Source organism: Lathyrus oleraceus, chromosome 2 (genome assembly GCF_024323335.1).
Source record: "Lathyrus oleraceus cultivar Zhongwan6 chromosome 2, CAAS_Psat_ZW6_1.0, whole genome shotgun sequence".
Lineage (NCBI taxonomy): Eukaryota > Viridiplantae > Streptophyta > Magnoliopsida > Fabales > Fabaceae > Lathyrus > Lathyrus oleraceus.
In genome coordinates this window covers 45,206,090-45,229,455 of record NC_066580.1, presented here as the reverse complement: position 1 = coordinate 45,229,455, position 23,366 = coordinate 45,206,090, and positions in this window count along the sequence as shown.

Here is a 23,366-nt window from a genome sequence, read left to right as displayed (position 1 = left end):
TCTTTACTTGTGTATGGCCTTTTATTTACTCTCTCTTTTGTTCTAGTTAAGCTTTTCCTCTGCAATTAAAGAACAATTCTTTTCTCTTTTGGCAATAAAAGATATATATCCTCCCTTTCTTCATTAGGAAGGACGAAACAATTTTGCCAAAACTCAGATCCCATACTTTTGCTTTCATCTTGTAGAGTTAAGGCTAATATTTTATGATTATTATTTAAACATGTTTATTTGAGAATTAAATTACACAATTAAAAAGAATAAATAATTAAGAGATTAATTACTATGCACTATCAGTGTAAAAAGATTTGTACGGTCGATTCATCACCATCTGTATGCATTATTTTATAAATTTTTAAAATAAAAATCAAATTTATTTTAATATCCAACATATAGGATTAATTGACAGTGTAAAATTTACACTGTCAGTATATTTCAATTAAATCCAATAATTAATCTATCAGGATCCGTATATATTATATAACTTTCAATATAATAATACAATATAAAAAGGAGTCATAGTCATCCGAGAGGGACACACTTTAATTATCCAACATAATAGTCACCACTGTGACTTTCTTGTGACTGTAACAGGCCAACATCAGTAGAGTTAACAAATTATGTTCATTGCATGAACATATGGTACCCACCGTGCCGCCGTAAGTGGCGATGATGGTGAGAAGGAGGATTGGATTCTAGATAAACACTAATATAAATAATACATCATCCCATGTATTGAAAAACCAAGGTATAATTTATTGACGCGCCATATTTTTTTTTTTAAAATATGCTATATATTTCATCTATTTAAGTTGAAAATCGAAGGTTAAACTAAAGTGTTAAGCACATATCATCCTTAATACGAAGATAATACGTGTTTAGAGCTCTCGTCCGATACTTGCAAAAATAAAAGACCAAAATAATTTCTTTAACTTCTTCTTCATATATTTGGTACGTCAAACATCACTACTCAAATTATATTAATATTGTTGTTGTTGTCGTTGTTTGTTGTCGTGGTTGTTGTTCTTGTTATAATTGTTGTTGTTATTGTTGTTGTTGTTAAGACCCGAACCCTAGAGGTTTAATCTTGTTGTTGTTGTTGTTAAGACCCGAAACCCTAGAGGTTTAATCTTCTTGTTGTTGTTTAAACTGAGATTGATGTTATAGGGGAAATTTTGTTCTAGCGCATGAACAAATGTTGCTCATGATGTTTTATATAATATGTTCAACATCTTAAACCAGAATTAACATACAATAGAAACCAAATGATAAATCATTATGTTATTGAAGAACACAAGAGAATTGGTAACCCAATTTTTGTGCAACGTCACCTACATCTGGAGGCTTCAAACATAAGAAAAGAAATTCACTCTTAAAAGTATTAGTACAAAGTGTCTTAGATGAACAACTTCCAGTTGAATGCTTCTCATCCTAATACAACTCATGTCTTTCTATTTAGGACCCCCGCCGCCTAAATATGAGAACACATCTCACTTTCTCTCAATCACTAAACCTAGTGATCAATACAATAACCAGTTTAAGGATTGTTCAATACAACTCAACTAACAAACTAACCTATATGCCTTTAGATATATAACTTAGACACTAGAGAGGTGCACATATAACAACACAAACAAAGACTCAAAATAGAAACCTTAACACAAAGATCTTCAACTCTTGCACATACCTTCAAACGTTAGGTTTGATTCTTCTTAAACAATAATGCATATGCTGTGATTTTCTCTAATGGACATATGATTTGATATCAGCTGAATTGAAGGAGATTCAATTAAGATTTGTATTTCAAAATCCTTCACCAAAAAGATTTGATTTGAATTTTAATATCCATATAATTAGATTTGATTTTATTAAATCTTTCAAACAAATCTCACTAATATCTTGCTAACAAATCTTTTTAGAAGGTCAAGAAACTCACTAAAAAATAATAGAAACATGCACCGATCACGCACAAATTATGGCCAGCAAACGTGGCTACTAGTACATAAATAACATTAGAATTATTGATATAATACATATTTTTATTAAAAATAGATATAAAATTTCTATACATTGGCAATTTGGTAATTAAAATGAAAATTCTAATTTTAATGTTAATTACTAATACTCCATTTTTAAAAAACCTAGTGTGTAATGTACATTACTTTTATTACAAATAAATTTTTTAATGTAACATACGTGCTTTTAAGAAAAATAAGTATAAAATAATAAAATGATATATATATATATATATATATATATATATATATATATAGATATATATATATATATATATATATATATATATATATATATATATATATATATATATAAATCATACCTATTTTTAAAAATATTAATGTGACATCAAAATTTAAGTATGTACCTAATTTGATTTGGAAAAAATATATACACAATAAATAAATAATTATAATTTCTGCTAAAATTTAGAAAAGTCCGCTTGTAAAATATATTAGGATTTCACGACCATTGCGTCTTCTCTTTCAATTCTTCTCTCAATCAATCAAACTTGAAAAATTATCTCAAAAAAATTTCAAAATCAAAAACTTTTTCTAAATCAATTTTGAAAAATCACAAACGTAATTTCTTTCTTTTAGGATTCAATCGAATTAGAATCGGTGTTCCCTTCCGCTTGCCACACGCCGTCGTGTCAAGATCCTTGTGGTATGTCCTTTGACTTATAATTATTTTTCTTAAACCCTCACTCAAATTTAGTTAGTTTTGTTTAATTTGTGTTCTTTGGAAATAAAATTTCATATCACTTTGATTCAAAGTTATAAATCTATTATTTGATATTGAATATGTTATTTGATAATTGATTTGTAGTTATTGTTTGTTATGATTAGTTCTTAAGCAATGATAACATATTAAGTGTTTTACTAATTTGAAATTCATTTGTCATGGATTGTGATAATTATTTTATTTTGATTTGTTTTTGTAATGCAGCTTCATTTCATTTGCCACATATCTAACGTATGTAGTATTCTAACGAAACCGAAGAAACAAATTATCAATTGGAACCAACACGCGAGATATTAATTTTAAATTTGGTTATACAAAATATTCAAGTTTAGACCTCCTTTTTGAATTGACATATGATATATAATAATTTGTTTTCTTTATTGGGTCAAAAATAATTTATGTTCAATCATTTTATATTTGTAGCAAAAAATTGTATATATAAATTTTTTACAAAATTCCTCATCCTCTCATGTTGATCTTTTAAACATGGTTATGCTTTTTTAAAATAAAACTATCAATTCGTACAGAAAAAGTTATCATTATCAATTTGTTTAATATTTAATTGATAATAAAATCAATCAATTTCATCTTTTTGAAAAATTATTACTGTTAAATAAATTTTAATTTACTTTAATTGTTATAAAATAACATTAACGGGGAGATAATATTATTCTATCAATAATATTTAAAATTCTTATTAATGGGAAGATAATATAATTCTTACTAATAAGCTACCATTTAGATTTTCATTATTATCTAAATTTTTAACACAGTCTTCAATTTCTACTAATAAATTATTGTTTTTATTTTAATTTGTATATATATTTGTTACTTTCTATAAGATGTTATAACACCTGAGAGGCTATATTATGAATAAAAAGCTTAATTTTATATCTATCAAGGTAGGTTAATTGTCTTAAATTTATTGATATTTCATATGAATCATATATATATATATATATATATATATATATATATATATATATATATATATATATATATATATATATATATATATATAATTCATATGAAATATCAAATTGTACCCCTAAGACACAAGTTAGCATTACCCAAATAATAAACATACATCATCATTAATTACCATAGACTTTATTTCCAACAAAATTTAATAACGGTTTAGAAAATAGGACCATTGAATCTCACAATAATATATATATATATATATATATATATATATATATATATATATATATATATATATATATATATATATATATATATATATATATATATATATATATATATATATATATATATATATATAATTCATATGAAATATCAAATTGTACCCCTAAGACACAAGTTATCATTACCCAAATAATAAACATACATCATCATTAATTACCATAGACTTTATTTCCAACAAAATTTAATAACGGTTTAGAAAATGGGACCATTGAATCTCACAATAAATCTTGTTTAACTAATGTGTAATAAAAACACAAATGGTAAGTCACACATAAAATTGATTCAATTAATGAAGTAATTGGAAAACTTAAAAGACATAAACAGTTAATATCATATTTTCGCAATACACTTTGTTTCAAACAAAATTTAATAAAAATATGGAAGCTAGGGTCATTGGATATTGCAATATCTATTGTTCTTAAATTCATAATAATGAAATATTAAATGTTTTTCCTTTATGAATATTTGAAAAACTATACAGACGCCAATATTAATTTCCATACATTTTGTTTCTAACAAAATTTGATAAATGTATGTTGTTCTTAAATTCATAATGATGAAATATTAAGTGTATACTCTTGATGAAGTTATTGAAAAACTAAACAAATGCGAACATTAATTATCATACACTTCGTTTCCAACTAAATTTAATAATGATTTGGAAAATGTGATCATTAATCTCGCAATACCCATTTTTCATAAATTTGATAATGATGAGATATTAAGTGTATATTATAAGATCCTAAATCCCGCATATAATTTAATTTGGAATTTAATTAAACAGAATACAATCATTCATGATGTCACGCAAAATCAAAATATAGCTTACTCCGTAACACGAGTTATAACATAACTGTAACAGGGTATTCGTTACCATTAGAGATATTGACTAAATTCCTGGTAAATTATACAAGTCCATTCGCCACCACACATCTATTTATCCAAAGGAATGGTTAGAAAGCTAACAAAAACATAAAAGTTTTATCGAATCAAAAACTAGTAAAAATGTCAGAGATCAGGGTAAGGGGGTTGGTTATGCAATGAGAAGGTTTTAAGCACCCAAAACATCCTAGGTACTCCTAGGGAACCCTTTTCACATTTGTTGTAAGGTTGGTATTTTGTGAAAAATTGTTTGTGCAAACATGATTGAAGAGATGAGAAGAGAATATACAAGTTATTTACATTTTGTGTTTGAATGGATAAACCCATTGCCTACGTACCATCTTAAAAAGATTAGGATCAAAACCTTGTAGTTCGGGGTAAAAATATCAAAATGAGTTGGTGAATTGATTGGTCCAAAAGCCTTAAGGTCTTTTGTTATCCAAGGGAGAAAACTCAACCTAAAACCACAAATCCACCATGTAAGGATAGCTTCAACATGCTAGTGAGGGGTTAACCCTATTATAAGCGTGGAAGACTCATTGTCCATCACTAAGGATATAGGTGAGTATTACATCTACCTCAAGGATAACTCAAACCTAATAGCTAAAGGTTATAAATGTTTTGATTAAGGAAGTGGCCATTGAAACCACAAAAGCATTTGAATGAGTTATATTAACCAATGAAAAGTATTTACAAAATATGGTCAAAGTAGATTTAAGGATTCCATTCAAAATAAGTGTTATGAAAAGGTTGTAAAATCAAAAGCATAAGGCTTAGGTTTCTAATGTTTGAAAACAAGTGTTAAATGTTTGCACAAAAGTTTTGGCTTGGGTTAGAGTGGAGGGAAGAAGAAGAATGGCTAAAGTCCTAATCATACAAGAGATAAGGGAGAAGAAATAAGACCAAAAATGGAGTTCCTCTCTTGAGATCATATTGATGATCCAAGTAGCTCACATCCTTTGGAATAAGCAATCACATAAAGCATAAACTCAAGCAATCAATCAATTAACCAAGCTCTTGGAAAGTTCCTCAATGGCTCTTAGATCTCTCTCTCTTAGAAGCTCATGGCAATGGTTCCTCACTTAGGCTCAATGTTGGAATCCCTAGCACAAGAACACACATATTAAAAAGTTCTATCAAACAAACCAAGAATGAATAAGAAGGAGTTTAGAAAGTGGTCTTTTCAAAGTTCTCTTTAGCATTTATAGCATTCTAAAGGCCCAATGCCTAGTTGCTCTTTGACTTTTATATCACTCTAAAGGCTCAATGCCTAGTTGCTCTTTGACTCCAATTTTGCATAGGGAAAGTCCTAAAGTCTAAGTCCATTTTTTCACTTTGCATTTGGCTCACATCAATCAAACAAAACACAAGCACAAAAGTATATACACAATTATGTGCTCAAGTGAGCAACAGGCAAATTGCATTAACATAAACATGTACTCAAATGAGCAAAGGAAAAAGCAAATGAATAATATGTATAAGAATAGTAAATTGCATAAATGTAAAGTGCAAGAATTAAATGTTAATAGTTAATAGTTAGTGTGCCCTAAGGCAATTTAGCGCTATGTTAAGCAATCGTAATTGGACTTATGTAGAAGTCACAACTATCTGAGGCCGGTCAATAATAATGTAGGCAACAACATAAGTTAGAGGTCTTGATTAGTGAATCAAACTCCAACAACTTGCCATGTCAAAAAGAAGATGAGAAATGATCTTGTATTGATTTAGGTTCTTTGCATGATTTAGGAAGCAATCTATCCTTAATGCAAAGTCATTCACTTGATCCATGATCAAGATGAATTAGATTTAAATCAAGGAAGATTAAACATCCATGTATCAGTGCTAACCATCAACCTTTAACTCATTGATCAAAAAAAGAAAAGAAGAAGAAGAAGAAGATGAAGAATTAAAGTGCATTAATGGAAATGGTATGTATTAATCAACAAGTGTTGGCCAAAGATAGAGGAGATCAAGGTCAAACAATAGAAAACAGAAGCAAAATGAGAATTAGAAGTCAAGAAACAAATAAAATATTTTTGGTATTTTTTAATATTTAAAATAAAAATTGAATTAAAATAATAAAGAAAGGTTAAACTTCAAATTCATTTCAAATCAACTTTGAAAAGTCCGAGTGAATTATCCCAAGTTCAACATGGTCAAACAAAGTTTGACAAAAAAATTTCAGCATTTTTAGAAGTCAGAAACTATTTTAAATCAATTAAAAATGCATAAAAATAACCTAATAATGAGCAGAAAAGAGAAAATTACTAAAAAATAGCAAATGATAAAATAAAAAAAATAAAAAATCATTTTTAGAAACTAGAAATTAAAAGAGAAATAATGCAATTGGTCTCACATTTTTTGGACCAATAATGAGAGAGATATGAATTTTAGAAATAAAATGGAATTAAAAGAAATAAAAGAAAATAAAATTAGAAATTAGAAAATAGGAAAAAGCGTGAGCCATTGGATCTGAGCTCATTAATTGAGCTGGCAGATCAGAGAGTCCACACGCGCGCGCTCACCAAACACCAAGGTCAATGAGTCACATGGAACCTCAAAAAAAGTCATAACAAGGCATGGTTGAGATTCAATCTGGAAAAGGAGATGGACGCTCCTGATTGAATCTGGAGACCAGACGGTGGCCAATGCCACCGTCTTCTCCGGCCAGCTCCGGCGAAGTCCAAAATTTGCAGAGATTCAAAAGGCAACCAAAATGCATGATCCATGCATCATTCGAAAGCTAGGGTGATGTACATCACCCCTGTGCCACTCAATTCCACTCTAGATCTCTAGATTGAGAGAAATCAGAGGTGGAAATTCTGTGGTGTTCAAGTGAACTCAATGATTTTCAAAAATTGAAAGCACAATAATGTTGCCTCTATGCAGAGGACTTCAGATCACACAATAACAAAGCAAATGGAACAATATACAAGTTGGTTTGAAGCAAAATTCAGTTGAAGAAAAACTTTGAATTGTGAGGATTTGAGTCAAGATCTTTGGATTCTTTTGCAAACAGTAAGCACTATGGATCAAGTAGAGAAGGTTTAGGAACTTTAAGATCTGATGATTGATCAATGAAATTAAAATTCAGATCTGAAAAATTTGAAGAGAAATGCAATAGTTTCTTTAGTGAGGGTTGAGTTTTCAGTTGAGCAGCAATTGGGGCGCCTTTAGATTGAGAAATTATGAAGCCAAGGCCTTGTATTTATAGATGAAGGAAGCTGCAAGCATGAGCAAAGTGTGTGCCTGGGTGAAGAGAGCCTCCATGCATGGGTCTGTACAGGCGCATGGATGGCCTAATTCTGATTGGAGTGGCAAGCTAAACATCACCAAATATGTTTTGGACGTGCAGATGAGGTGTATTGGGATCATGTATGGCAATTGAAATGATTTTCACAAAATGCACTATTACATTGAAGTCTTCGAAAATGCCATGTCCAAAATTTAAATGCAACCTTATGAGTAATGGTTGGAAAGCTTTTTGCATAAGGAACAAATGTCATGTTTATCAAAACTCCATTTAGGCCTTGGAAATTAATGAAAATTGAACTTGAAGTGTAGGGTGCAAAACATGCATATGTGGAATTTTCAAAATTGGCCAAAGTTCAAGCCCTTCTGTCTCAGTGATGCAAGCTCCAAATGATAAAACCTTCAACATGAAAGTTGTATATCTTTTCAATACAATCAATTTGGACTTAAATTTTGCATCATTTGGATTTTTGATGAAGAAGTTATGGGCACTTGAAGTTGGACTTTTTCACATTTCAATGCATTTGGTCCAAAGTGACCTATAATATTTTGCATTATCACATGTATTTATTTTGAGATTTTGAAATCTTTCTCAACATAACATTTGAAGTAGACATAGTAAGCTTTCCAATGCATTAAGTATCTCCTCAAAATCATGAAAAATGAAGGAGTTATGTCCTTGGGAAGTTGACCCAAAATTAGGGTTTTAGTCAAAATGACCTATAATGTCTTGGAATGGATGATGACTTTCCAATCTTCAAATCAAATCTTGATGAACATGAAAGTTGTTCATATGGTCCTTAAGAAAATATTTTCTCTTGGGGTCATCTCCATTTGACCAACACATAAAAAGTTAGGTCTCAGTGTATTTCCAAATAGTCAGATGAATTGACTGATCAACTTCTCAAGTCCAAAACTCATATCTTGATGAATGGATGATTGAGGGTACTAAATAAGTTCAAATATGCATGAAATTATGAATTAAAGAACTTCCCTTGATTGTATTTGACCATGGGTTGAGGTTGCTTCATGAGCAAGGCACAATTGATGAATAGATGAATTAGGGTTTCCTTGGGAAACAAACCTCAAACCCTTTGATTTGCTTTGATCAAAATGATGAATTAATATACTTGGGAGGCATATTTGATGGATGAGAGATTTGAGAACCATAGCCATGCTTTCTTTCATCTTCTCTTGGCCATATCAATGCATATAGGATCTACTATAAGCTTTTGACCTTGTGACTGCTCAAGCTACAAACAAGAGATGTTAGTGACATATTTTTGTGCTTTTGGTTAGTGAATAAAAGTGAGAAAAGCAATGATATATAATTCAAGCATGCTTGGTGGTCTCAAACCAATTCACAAGAGACCCCACCCCAAAGGGTAAGGAGCCAAGATGCTTGTGATCCTTGAGGCAATGTAAATGCCACGTTATGATGCCATGAGGGATCTTAGGGTCAAAATTAGGGTCTTACAGATGCCCCTATTTAAGGTCATTCTAGCCGGAGAAGTGAAGGTTAAAATCTTCGTCTCGACGAGGTAGAATGGGCTTAAATAATAACAAAGAGACGGATTTTGGTCCCTAAGAGACCTCATGATGCAAATGTATGCATGCAAAAGGTAATACTCTGTGGAGATATGTGTCCACAAAGGGGAAAAGAAATCAGAAGAACTGAAAATCTACATGAGTAATACACTCAATGGGATAGAGACTCTGAGGACTCTAATGAGGATAAGAAAGGGAATAAATTGCGTGAGCAGGCCACAACTTAAAACTTGGTGAGAAACACGAGCATAATTCCATGAAAATAAATAAATGGAAGGACTCAAGCTGACTCAAAGATGCATGTATTGGGGAATATGTGTAATACCCCAAAATTTACCCTTTATTTTTCCTGGAAGCATACGCTTTACACCTCATGCATGCATTCATTTTTAGGTCATTTAACATTAGATACATTGCATTTCATCATGTCAATCAGAATCAGATCCAAGAAGCTTTATTTAAAAAATAAAAATAAAAAAAATAAAAAAAATAAAAAACGAAAATTAAAATGAAAAAAAAATAATAAAAAAAAACAAAAAAAAAATAATAAATAAAAAAAATTAATTAAATAAATAAATAAATAAAATAAAAGAAAAAATCTCAGACTTGGACCTCTCTCAAAAGCCCACTAAGCTACCAATATTAGGCTATAAATACTAGAGTTTCAGTGAAACAAAAAAATTCTATTCCTATTACCTTGGGGAAAAAGATAGTGAGAGAAGAGCTAACAGAGTTCAGAGCAGCCTCCAAACCCTGAAGGGAACTCAACTGCACAGAATCACCTCTACCTCACATAAACCCTAAAGATTGTTTTGTAAACCTCACGGGTGCAACTCAATTTCAATCAAGCTCTCCAATCAGGTTTGCCCTTATTCCCATTACCTTTAAGCTTTGAATTTGAATACTCTGAATGTTTGAGGTATTATGGGTGAATTTGATACCCTTTTGATGCATGTCTTTTTTGTGAATTTTAATGGCATGATTCATGTGGTTACATTTTGATTTGGGGGGCAACCCTTGATTACCCTATTTTTTTGTCTCTAACCTGTTTGTTGAGTTTTTGTGAGGGCTCACATGACTTTTGTAGGGATAACTTGCGTGGTTTTCCACTTTATTTATGGGATACCCCCTGGAGGTTTCATTCTGATTACCTGTACTGACTCACTTTCTTTGATGGTGTTTAGCTGGGAAGGATCCCTGGGTTTCCCATTCCTCTAATTGATGTTACTTCGGATCTTTATCCGCGTGGTACTTTTACATTTTTCCCGCATTTTACTGATTTCCTAGTTGGAAGACCTCGATAGGAGGCAATGTTTTTTTGTGTGTTTATTTTTTTTACAGGTTCCTTCGTCAAGGACTGCCTTTTTGCATGAGCATCCCAAACCCTAACCCTTCATTGATTTTTCTTCTCCTAAACACATGTTTACTCCTTCTACTACAGGTGAGTAAGTCTCCAAAGGTCGAGCATCCGGTAGATTGCATAGTAACGTCGTTCGTTCAAAACCCAATCCATAACCCCGTAGTTAGCCGAACTACGGCTTGCTCTGATTCTCATTCCAAATGAGATACGTAGGCATAAGACGCGATGTCTTAGCGAGCACCCATCCCCCCAACCCATAGGTCAGCCGAGCTACGAAGACTCTGATTCTCATATTCAGATGAGATACGTATGCAGTGGATGCGACATCCGCGTGAGTCATTTTCATTTAACCCCTTTTTTTGGTAAACAACACAAGATAAACTCACACCCTTTAGACAAGAACTACAAAAGTGGATCCCGTAGAGTACTACGGATGCGTAGGGGTGCTAATACCTTCCCTTCGCATAATGGACTCCCGAACCCAAGATTTGGTTGCGAGACCCCGTCTTGTCCTTTCCTTTTTCCAGGTTTACTTCGAGCGTTTCCTTTCCATCCTTTGGGATAAATAACGCACGGTGGCGACTCTTCTGTCATTTTCTTTCGCCGGTTGTTTTTTTCGCACATTGTTTTTTTCAGGTTGCGACAGCTGGCGACTCTGCTGGGGACCCAGTTTCCCTAAGCGAGTCCCTACTAGCTTTTGTAGTTTGTTTGTTTATTGGGTGTTCATGCTTTTGTACAGTTTATTATTTACCTGCTTTACCTTATTGCATTGTGTATATATGACTGCCGTATCTGCTGGTTCTGTTTGTGAGATGAGTTCTATACCCGAACTCGAGTGCACTTAGGATAGGAGAATGGCATAGTCTTGTCGACTTGTGTGGAGTTATTCCTTAGCAAGTTGACTTACAAGCCCATTCACTTGGTGGAGGTCATGTTGAGATCAATAATGTCACACAAGTAAGTTGTGGTTAGACATTACTTGTTCCAATATAGACCTTAGAAGCCGAGGACCTTAGTTTACCAAACCCATCTTGGCCTATTCGTAGGACGCAGTGCGAAAGTTGTTCAAGTGTAAGATTTGGTACGATTGTTACGCGATACTACACTTATAAGAGTCTCTCTTGAGAATATTTTTGGAATACGAGTAGTCGTTCCTCCGATAACATCCGAAAGATGGGATTATGACTATGGGAACCTTTTGTAGAACATGTTTGGTAGGTTTAAACCTTAGTACACTCCTTTTGGGTGGTTCTTAACCTAAACTCCATGCTCCTGACTTGCAACAAACCCTTGATTCATGGTTGATCCGATCAGGTATCCTTAATATCAATGAAACTTGGGTGTTGATAAGGTGTAAACCATAATCCACCAAAATGGGTGGTTGATATTAAGGATAACATGATCCATCCCATGACCTTTGTTTGGTGTGCTCTTAATTTCTCTCCAGACAGTGCAACCTGACAGATGTTCAAGAAGATACAACGATCCTGATTCCCATGCCACTGCACTACATTCACATCATTTTACATCACATCATTTTGCTTTCATAATCATTCACACATGTTTATCCATTTCTGTGGGGTTTACATCTTCTACTTGATTCTAGTCGGAATTTTCTTGGTTCTCATCAACGGCTTAGTCTTTTTTTTTACATCGTTTATCTATTGAGAGACTGGAATCAAGGGGGTAGAATACCTTTGGAATTGATAAACATGTCATTGCATTTACATATTCATTAGCATGTCTTGCATAACAGGTACCGCCACAGTGTTCTCAGTTTGTTTGGTGTTCAATCATCAGGATAGCTGACCCAGGCATTCACCGGTACGGTACCCGCAGAAACCAACAGAGAGTAATGGAAAGCCTACAGGCAGAGTTCGCCGAGATGAAAATCCGCATGAATCAATTCATGGATGTGGTTCAAGGGGTGGCTCAGGGACAGCAAGAGCTCAGGCAAATGATACAGAGGAATCCCCCTGCTCAACCAGAGACGGTGACTGATCCTCCAGATGGAGAGGCTAATGGACCCAATGGACCGGGGCCTATCCCAATCCTACATGTCACCTCCGGTCCACAACCCGTTCATGATGATCAGGACGATCAGTTCCCCCTGCTGCAGGAAGACTTTGGTATCGGTCATGGTGTGGACCCCATGTTTAGAAGATTGGAAGAGAGGTTGAAGGCAGTGGAAGGACAGAATCCTCTGGGAGTAGATGTTGCTGACTTGGGGATGGTCCCAGGTGTGAGAGTGCCACCGAAATTCAAGGTCCCGATATTTGACAAATACAATGGCAACTCTTGCCCGAAGACCCATGTGCAAGCCTATTTCCGTAAAATGGTTGCATACTCCGATGACGAAAAGTTGCTTATGTACTTTTTCCAGGACAACCTAACTGGGGCATCCCTGGAATGGTATATGAGGCTGGACAGAGCCCACATCCGTTGCTGGAGGGATTTGGCTGAGGCTTTCATGAAGAAGTATCAGTATAATGCAGACATGGCTCCGGACAAAACTCAACTTCAAAATCTGTCTCTTAAAAGCAATGAGTGCTTCAGAGAATACGCTCAACGCTGGAGAGAAACAGCTTCCCGTGTTCAACCTCCTATGTTGGAGAAGGAAATGGCTAACATGCTCATGAACACTCTGCCAGGACCTTATTTGGAGCGCTTGGTGGGTTACAATGCCTCCAATTTTGCTGATGTAGTCTCTACCGGAGAGAGGGTGGAGAATTACCTGAGGACATACAAGACCCAGAGTGGAGGTGGATCCTCATCAGGGGTGAAGAAGCCATTCATTCAGGGACAGAAGAGGATAGAAGGGGATACAAGTGCCATATCTTCTTATCAGAACAGGGGTAACCGGAGGAATAACTTTCAGAACTATCATCAGCAACCGTATGTTGCGGCTGTGACCATTCCAGCTGCAGCACCACTACAACAACAACAACCACAGCGCCAACCAGCTCAGTACCAACCACAACAACCAGGTAACAGACCCACCTATCAACCGAGGCCAAGGACGATGGATCAGCGTTTCGACACTCTTCCAATGTCGTACGCTCAGTTGCTTTCTAGTCTTCAACAACTACAAGTTGTGCAGTTGTGCACTCTGGCTCCTCCCGTTGGTAGGCTTCCGGTGGGTTATGACGCCAACGCTAGGTGTAGCTTCCACTCTGGGGCACCTGGCCACAATATTGAGAACTGCAAAGATTTTAAGCATGTAGTTCAGGACCTCATTGATTCAAAGGCCGTTAACTTTGCACCAGCTCCTAATATCGTCAACAATCCCATGCCCCAACATGGTGGAGCCGACGTTAACATGGTTGAAGGAGAAGTCAAATTAGTCTTTGCGGTCAACAATGAAGATGGGGATAGTGATTGCGACATCGATAACTGGGTGCGTCCGAGGATCCCGGGTGAAGTTCTCAACAATTGGTCTTCTGAGGAGATTGTCCAAGCCACTTGTCTGGAGGAGTAATTTTCTTTGTTTATTCATGCATATCCAAGTCTTACGTTCCGCCAGGGCGTAATGACTCATTGTAGGGCTCATCTATGTGACACTTGCATTTTTTATCATAAATAAAGGACGTCTTTTTGCATTCAAATATTTTGTTCCCTGTCTTTCTATTTTTGCAGTTTTTAAAAAAAAAATGGCAATGTTTTGTTTAGCTTCCATTTTTTTTTCTTTCTTTCACACTCATAAGCACATACCATCACTCATGCAGATGCACATCACCGGATCCTATTGATAACGGTTCTGCTATGGCTCGCTTCGACTTTGAAAATCCAATCTTTCAAGCTGAAGAAGAGGGTGATAAAGACTGTGAACTCCCTGAAGAACTTACCAGGTTATTAAAACAAGAGGAAAGGGTCATTCAACCGCATCAAGAGTCTGTTGAAGTGATTAATCTCGGCACCGAGGACGCCAACAGAGAAATCAAGATAGGGGCTGCTTTGGAAGACAATGTGAAGAAAGGGTTGATTGAATTGCTGCAAGAGTATGTTGACATCTTCGCTTGGTCTTATCAGGACATGTCAGGGCTTGACACAGACATCGTGGTACATCGCTTGTCGCTCAAAGAAGGTTGTCCTCCGGTCAAGCAGAAGCTCAGAAGAACAAGACCAGAGATGGCTGTCAAGATAAAGGAAGAAGTGCAAAAACAATTGGATGCAGGGTTTCTAGCAGTCACAAATTATCCTCCATGGGTTGCAAATATCGTTCCGGTACCTAAGAAGGATGGAAAGGTACGGATGTGTGTTGACTACCGGGATCTGAACAGGGCTATTCCTAAAGATGATTTCCCCTTACCTCACATTGACGTTTTGGTGGATAACACGGCTCAGTTCTCGGTATTCTCCTTCATGGATGGCTTTTCTGGCTATAATCAAATTAAGATGGCACCAGAAGACATGGAGAAGACAACATTCATAACCCCATGGGGAACCTTCTGTTACAAGGTGATGTCGTTTGGTCTGAAAAATGCCGGAGCAACATATCAGCGAGCGATGGTGACTCTGTTCCATGATATGATTCATCATGAAATCGAGGTTTATGTTGATGATATGATTGCCAAATCTCAGACAGAAGAAGAACATTTGGTGAATTTACAGAAATTGTTTGAGCGTTTGAGGAAATTCAAGCTGAGGCTTAATCCGAACAAGTGTACTTTTGGGGTGAGATCTGGAAAACTACTGGATTTTGTTGTTAGCGGAAAAGGGATTGAGGTGGATCCGGCCAAAGTGAAAGCGATACAGGAAATGCCTGAGCCAAGAACATAGAAACAAGTTCGTGTTTTCTTAGGGAGGTTGAACTACATTGCAAGGTTCATCTCTCACCTAACAGCCACGTGTGAGCCAATATTCAAGTTGTTGAGGAAAGATCAGGCTATCAGGTGGAATGAAGATTGTCAAAGGGCTTTCGAGAAGATAAAAGAGTATTTGCAGAATCCTCCTATCCTTGTGCCTCCGGTCCCAAGGAGACCGCTGATTATGTATTTGACAGTACTAGACAATTCCATGGGTTGTGTTCTCGGTCAACACGACGAGACAGGTAGGAAAGAGCATGCCATCTACTACTTGAGTAAGAAATTCACAGATTGCGAGTCGAGATACTCAATGCTTGAAAAAACATGTTGTGCACTTGCATGGGCTGCTAAGCGATTGAGACAATACATGCTGTCTCACACAACCTTACTAATCTCCAAAATGGATCCAGTCAAGTATATATTTGAGAAGCCAGCTCTCACCGGAGGAGTTGCTCGTTGGCAAATGGTACTGACAGAGTACGATATCCAGTATACTTCCCAGAAAGCCATCAAGGGGAGTATTCTGTCAGACTATCTTGCTCAACAGCCGGTTAAAGATTATGAGCCGATGAAGTTTGATTTTCCAGATGAAGACATCATGTTTCTCAAGATGAAAGACTGTGAAGAGCCAGTTATTAAAGAGGGACCTGATCCAGACGAAAAGTGGACTTTAATGTTTGATGGGGCCGTCAACGCCAGAGGAAGTGGAATTGGTGCTGTCATTACAACTCCGAGAGGTGCCCACATGCCTTTCACCGCTCGTCTGACTTTCGAGTGCACCAATAATGAAGCTGAGTATGAAGCCTGTATCTTGGGTATTGAGAAAGCCATTGATTTGAGAATCAAGATTTTGGACATCTTCGGAGATTCAGCTTTGGTAATCAATCAAGTGAATGGTGATTGGAACACTCTCCAGCCTACTCTGGTCCCCTACAGAGATTACACGAGAAGACTGTTGACTTTCTTCACAACTGTAAAGCTGTACCATATACCTCGTGATGAGAACCAGATGGCAGATGCTCTTGCTACTCTATCCTCCATGATCACGGTGATTCGTTGGAACCATGCTCCCAGGATCGATGTGATGCGCCTTGATAGGGCCGCGTATGTGTTTGCTGCTGAACTGGTAGTTGATGACAAGCCCTGGTATCACGACATCAAGTGCTTTCTGAAGAATCAAGAGTACCCTGCAGGGGCATCCAACAATGATAGAAAGACTTTGAGAAGATTGGCAGACAGTTTCTTCTTGAACAAAGACGATGTGCTGTATAAGAGGAACTTCGACATGGTTTTGCTCAGATGCGTGGATAGACACGAAGCAAACATGTTGATGCAGGAAGTTCATGAAGGCTCCTTCGGTACTCATGCCGGCGTACATGTAATGGCTAAGAAATTGTTGAGAGCAGGATATTACTGGATGACCATGGAATCTGATTGTTTCAAGTATGCTCAGAAGTGTCATAAATGCCAGATTTATGCTGATAAGGTGCATGTGCCGCCGAATCCATTGAATGTGATGTCTTCGCCATGGCCCTTTGCTATGTGGGGCATTGATATGATTGGAAAGATTGAGCCGACTGCCTCCAATGGGCATCGCTTCATCCTTGTTGCCATCGACTATTTCACCAAGTGGGTCGAAGCAGCGTCATTTGCGAAGGTCACCAGACATGTGGTTGCCCGTTTCATCAAGAAAGAAATCATTTGTCGCTATGGGATTCCCGAAAGAATCATTACTGATAATGGTTCTAATCTCAACAACAAAATGATGAAGGAGTTGTGCCAGAACTTCAACATTCAGCATCACAATTCTTCACCTTACCACCCTAAGATGAACGGTGTTGTTGAAGCGGCAAATAAGAACATAAAGAAGATTGTGCAGAAGATGGTCGTTACGTACAGAGATTGGCATGAGATGCTACCCTTCGCCTTGCATGGGTACCGTACTTCAGTACGTACATTGACCGGGGCAACCCCTTACTCCCTTGTGTATGGTATGGAAGCAGTCCTACCGGTTGAAGTGGAGATTCCTTCTCTAAGAGTCCCGTTGGATGTCAAGTTAGACGAAACTGAATGGATTCGGACAAGGTTCAATGAGTTGAGTCTTATCGAAGAGAAGCGAATGGCAGCCATTTGTCATGGGCAGTTGTATCAAAGTCGGATGAAGAGAGCCTTTGATCAGAAAGTGCGTCCTCGATGCTTCCAGGTCGGAGATTTGGTGTTGAAAAGGATCCTTCCTCCTTAGACAGATCACAGGGGCAAGTGGACTCCTAACTATGATGGACCGTATATTGTCACCAAGGTTTTTGATGGTGGGGCCTTAATGCTTGCAACGATGGATGGTGAAAACTTCACTTCCCCGGTGAACTCAGACGCAGTTAAAAAATACTTCGCATGAAATAGACCCGCTGGATAATAAAAAGAGTAATCCAGGCAAAAATGGGCATCCCGGCGAACCAAGAAAATGAAAAAGGTTCGGGCAAAAATTAGGGATTAAAAGTGAAAAAATTGTACACCCGATAAGTTGAAAACCTGAAAAGGCAACTTAGGCAAAAAATGGGTATCCCGGTGGATTGAAAACCCGAAAAGGGCGATCCAGGCAAAAATTACGGATTAAGCGAATGACTGCATTCTGAGTAGTTCTGAATCTCATCTCGTGTCAATGACTGGAAACTTTTGAAGGATAGGAAACAGTCCAATCACTCTTTTAGAAAGCTGATCATCTGGAGGATCTTGAAGACGAGAAAGTCATAGCAGAATTGGAACCCAATAGAAATCCATTTCACATTGCCATTAGATTAATGTCTGTTTTTATCTGTTGTGCGATTACCTCTTTCCAGGGATTGCTTCCTGATGTAAATGCCTATTCAGAGGCCGTTCAATCAATAAAATCATGTTATTCAGTATATCTCTGTTTTCATTTTCATTTTTCTGTTTTGTTTGCAAAAATGACGTCCGAATTTTTTTGATAAACATTGCATCATGACACATAAGAGCTTTACATGTACATGCTTAATAAACATTTAAAATTGCTGTAAATTTTAAGTGCTTTGGATCGTCTATTCAGAACAGGTACCCTCGGGGCATTTCCTTAAAATCCCCTGCAGATGATCGAGAATGTTTTGCCCCAACAGACGAATTCGGTATCTTATCCCTGCAGAGCTGATCAGAGTGTTGGATTCTTCAATCCCCAGCAGGTTCTCACCACCGTACTCTCCCCAAGCGGTGGTCTCAGATTATACACTCCCCAGTAGAGTTGACAGTGTCAGACTATATACCCCTAACGGAGTTGACAGTGCCAGACTGAATCTTCCCAGTACAAGCGGTTGCTCCTCAGAGTTCGAGGCCAAATCGATAATCCTAATGCCAGATCCATGGTTTCTTTCCTTGAAGCAGAACCTCGGTACCGTATCGGTGTTTGCTTCCCCTGCTGAGTCATCTCTCGCAGATCGTGGTTGCCAGAACCACTATCACTTTCCCCAACAGCAGGTTTTCAGTTCCGTTCTCTCCCCAGTCAGAATCTCGGTATTTTGTCGTTGCTAGAACACCGTGTGGTGAGTTATTTCTCCATAGAATTCGTTGCGCTGCGCATCTCCAGCAGCCTTGCCAGGGTCCAGAAGATGGTGATCATTTCCCCAGCAGATCCCCTTGCCTCAGCTTGGCATTCTACCCAGCATTTCGCATCCCTGCATGTAGAATCATATTGCATTGCAAATCGCGTAGCATTTCCATTTTCATGGAGCATTACGCCATTGAAAAATTCAAACAGACGCATGTAAGCATAAAACATTCTCGGTATCCGAAGTGATAAGCCAGAAGTTGTTTCCAGTACTCAGACTGAAGATTGTTCATGACTTACCTTTGTTATCCCCAGCAAGTGTCATTGGCCCATGCGCCGCCTCTATTATCGTTCCCCATATCTGCCGATGCTGACAGGCATGAAGTTTCCGGTATTCAGACCGAAGTGGCGTTCAGGCCAGTTTTCCGATGTTCAGATTGAAGAAGTTTCCGACGTTCAGGTCGATGCAACTTGTGGCGTTCAGGCCAGTTTTCCGATGTTCAGATCGAAGAAGTTTTTGACATTCAGGTCGATGCAACTTGTGGCGTTCAGGCCAGTTTTCCGATGTTCAGATCGAAGAAGTCTTCCGACGTTCAGGTCGATGCAACTTGTGGCGTTCAGGCCAGTTTTCCGATGTTCAGATCGAAGAAGTTTTCGATGTTCAGGTCGACGCAACTTGTGGCATCCAGGCCAGCCTCTCGGTGTTCAAACCGATATTAATAATCTCATATCTTCCGATGTTCAGATCGAAGTCATTTCCAGTATTCAGACTGATGAACGGCATTCAGGCCATGGTTATTTCTGTGTTACCATTTATTTTGGTATCCAGGTTAACATTCTTTTTCGGTATTTAGACTTACTCTCACCGTACCAGACGGATTCTTCTTTCAAGACCACCTCTTTGCCGATTCTGACAGGCATTGTTACTTCACTTCACTTCAGTGCAAATTTTCGGGCTTTTATTGTATTCAATCCCTTGATACCTCGAAAGCACGAAAGCCGCGTCTATCTTCTTTCTAGGTCTCCAGTTGATTGAATAGGGGCAGCTGTAATACCCCAAAATTTACCCTTTATTTTTCCTAGAAGCATACGCTTTACACCTCATGCATGCATTCATTTTTAGGTCATTTAACATTAGATACATTGCATTTCATCATGTCAATCAGAATCAGATCCAAGAAGCTTTATATTAAAAAAAAAAAAAAAAAAAAAAAAAGAAAAAAAAAAGAAAAAAAAATATAAAAAAAAATTATTAAATAAATAAATAAATAAAAAAAAAAGAAAAAATCTCAGACTTGGACCTCTCTCAAAAGCCCACTAAGCTACCAATATTAGGCTATAAATACTAGAGTTTCAGTGAAATAAAAAAATTCTATTCCTATTACCCTGGGGAAAAAGATAGTGAGAGAAGAGCTAACAGAGTTCAGAGCAGCCTCCAAACCCTGAAGGGAACTCAACTGCACAGAATCACCTCTGCCTCACATAAACCCTAAAGATTGTTTTGTAAATCTCACGGGTGCAACTCAATTTCAATCAAGCTCTCCAATCAGGTTTGCCCTTATTCCCATTACCTTTAAGCTTTGAATTTGAATACTCTGAATACTTGAGGTATTATGGGTGAATTTGATACCCTTTTGATGCATGTCTTTTTTGTGAATTTTAATGGCATGATTCATGTGGTTCCATTTTGATTTGGGGGGCAACCCTTGATTACCCTATTTTTTTGTCTCTAACCTGTTTGTTGAGTTTTTGTGAGGGCTCACATGAATTTTGCAGGGATAACTTGCGTGGTTTTCCACTTTATTTGTGGGATACCCCCTGGAGGTTTCATTCCGATTACCTGTACTGACTCACTTTCTTTGATGGTGTTTAGCTGGGAAGGATCCCTGGGTTTCCCATTCCTCTAATTGCTGTTACTTCCGATCTTTATCCGTGTGGTACTTTTACATTTTTCCCGCATTTTACTGCTTTCCTAGCTGGAAGACCTCGATAGGAGGCAATGTTTTTTTGTGTGTTTATTTTTTTTACAGGTTCCTTCGTCAAGGGCTGACTTTTTGCATGAGCATCCCAAACCCTAACCCTTCATTGATTTTTCTTCTCTTAAACACATGTTTACTCCTTCTACTACAGGTGAGTAAGTCTCCAAAGGTCGAGCATTCGATAGATTGCGTAGTAACGTCGTTCGTCCAAAACCCAATCCATAACCCCGTAGTTAGCCGAACTACGACTTGCTCTGATTCTCATTCCAAATGAGATACGTAGGCATAAGACGCGATGTCTTAGCGAGCACCCATCCCCCAACCCATAGGTCAGCCGAGCTACGAAGACTCTGATTCTCATATTCAGATGAGATACGTATGCAGTGGATGCGACATCTGCGCGAGTCATTTTCATTTAACCCCTTTTTTTGGTAAACAGCACAAGATAAACTCACACCCTTTAGACAAGAACTACAAAAGTGGATCCCGTAGAGTACTACGGATGCGTAGGGGTGCTAATACCTTCCCTTCGCATAATCGACTCCCGAACCCAAGATTTGGTTGCGAGACCCCGTCTTGTCCTTTCCTTTTTCCATGTTTACTTCGAGCGTTTCCTTTCCCTCCTTTGGGATAAATAAAGCACGGTGGCGACTCTTCTGTCATTTTCTTTCGCCGGTTGTTTTTTTCGCACACTATATTTTTCAGGTTGCGAGATATGTGTCCACAAAGGGGAAAAGAAATCAGAAGAGACTGAAAATCTACATGAGTAATACACTCAATGGGATAGAGACTCTAAGGACTCTAATGGGGATAAGAAAGGGAATAAATTGCGTGAGCAGGCCACGACTTATAACTTGGTGAGAAACACGAGCAGAATTCCATGAAAATAAATAAATGGAAGGACTCAGGCTGACTCAAAGATGCATGTATTGGGGAATATGCCAATACAACAAAACTATCCAGAAAGGATACTTCAGATGAAAATCCGGACTCAGATGGGGAAAAATCTAATGAGGAACCTTGTTGGGGAATATCCAAACAGGACTCATCTGAGGAAACAACAAGATGAGGTATTACCGGTTACTGGGTAATAAGCTCAAGGAGACATGTGATCGAAACACTAGTATAAGGGTGAGAGAGCAACACACTCAGGGAGAATGAGTATCTAATATCGGTATAAGGGTGAGAGATATCAAACATCCAAAATCATCTGAGGAGGACCTAAAAAGGTATGTCTCAACTCAGGAAATCTGACTCCACAGAGGACAAAAAGTCATAATAGGGAGTAGAAGGGAAGGAACACCAGGGATACCGGTTACTGGGCATATAATAGGTGACCGACCAAGCGCGAATTAGGGAATATTCCTAAGACACTCATCATTCAAGAGAGGGCTAAAAAGCAAACTCCATTACGGGATGGGCATTCGACTCCGCAAAAGGGAATACGAACCTTACTCGACTGGGGAATGACAAAAGACTTCAACCAAAGAGCGCATGAAATATATTATCTATTACCGTCAGAACGTAGATAATATACTCGCATGGAAGATTATCCATAACCGGTTACTTGGTTAATGAAGGATAAATCGACCAAAAGAAAAAAGGCATCAGGATACCAAATACTGGGTAAAAAAATGATGACCAAATCAAAGGGAGAAACAATCATTACCGACAATCGGCAAATGATAGATGACTCACTGGGGGATACATTGACAAAGGCAATGATCTGAGAGATATGTCACCGGTTACTGGGAGACATACTCAAAAAGGGGAAGGACTATCAATACCGAATGTTGGATAAAGATAACCGTCGAAGAGGGGATTACATCTACTGGATACTGGGTAGAAAACCAAGGAAGAGTAACCGTCATCGGTTAGGATGAACAAAAATAAGGTTAACTCTGCAAGGGGATAGAAATAGGGTTTATAGCTATCGGTATGCGGGTAGAAAAACACAGACTTTGCCGGGGAAAAGATGGACAATTATTGGTTACTGAGCAATCATTAATCTAAACTAC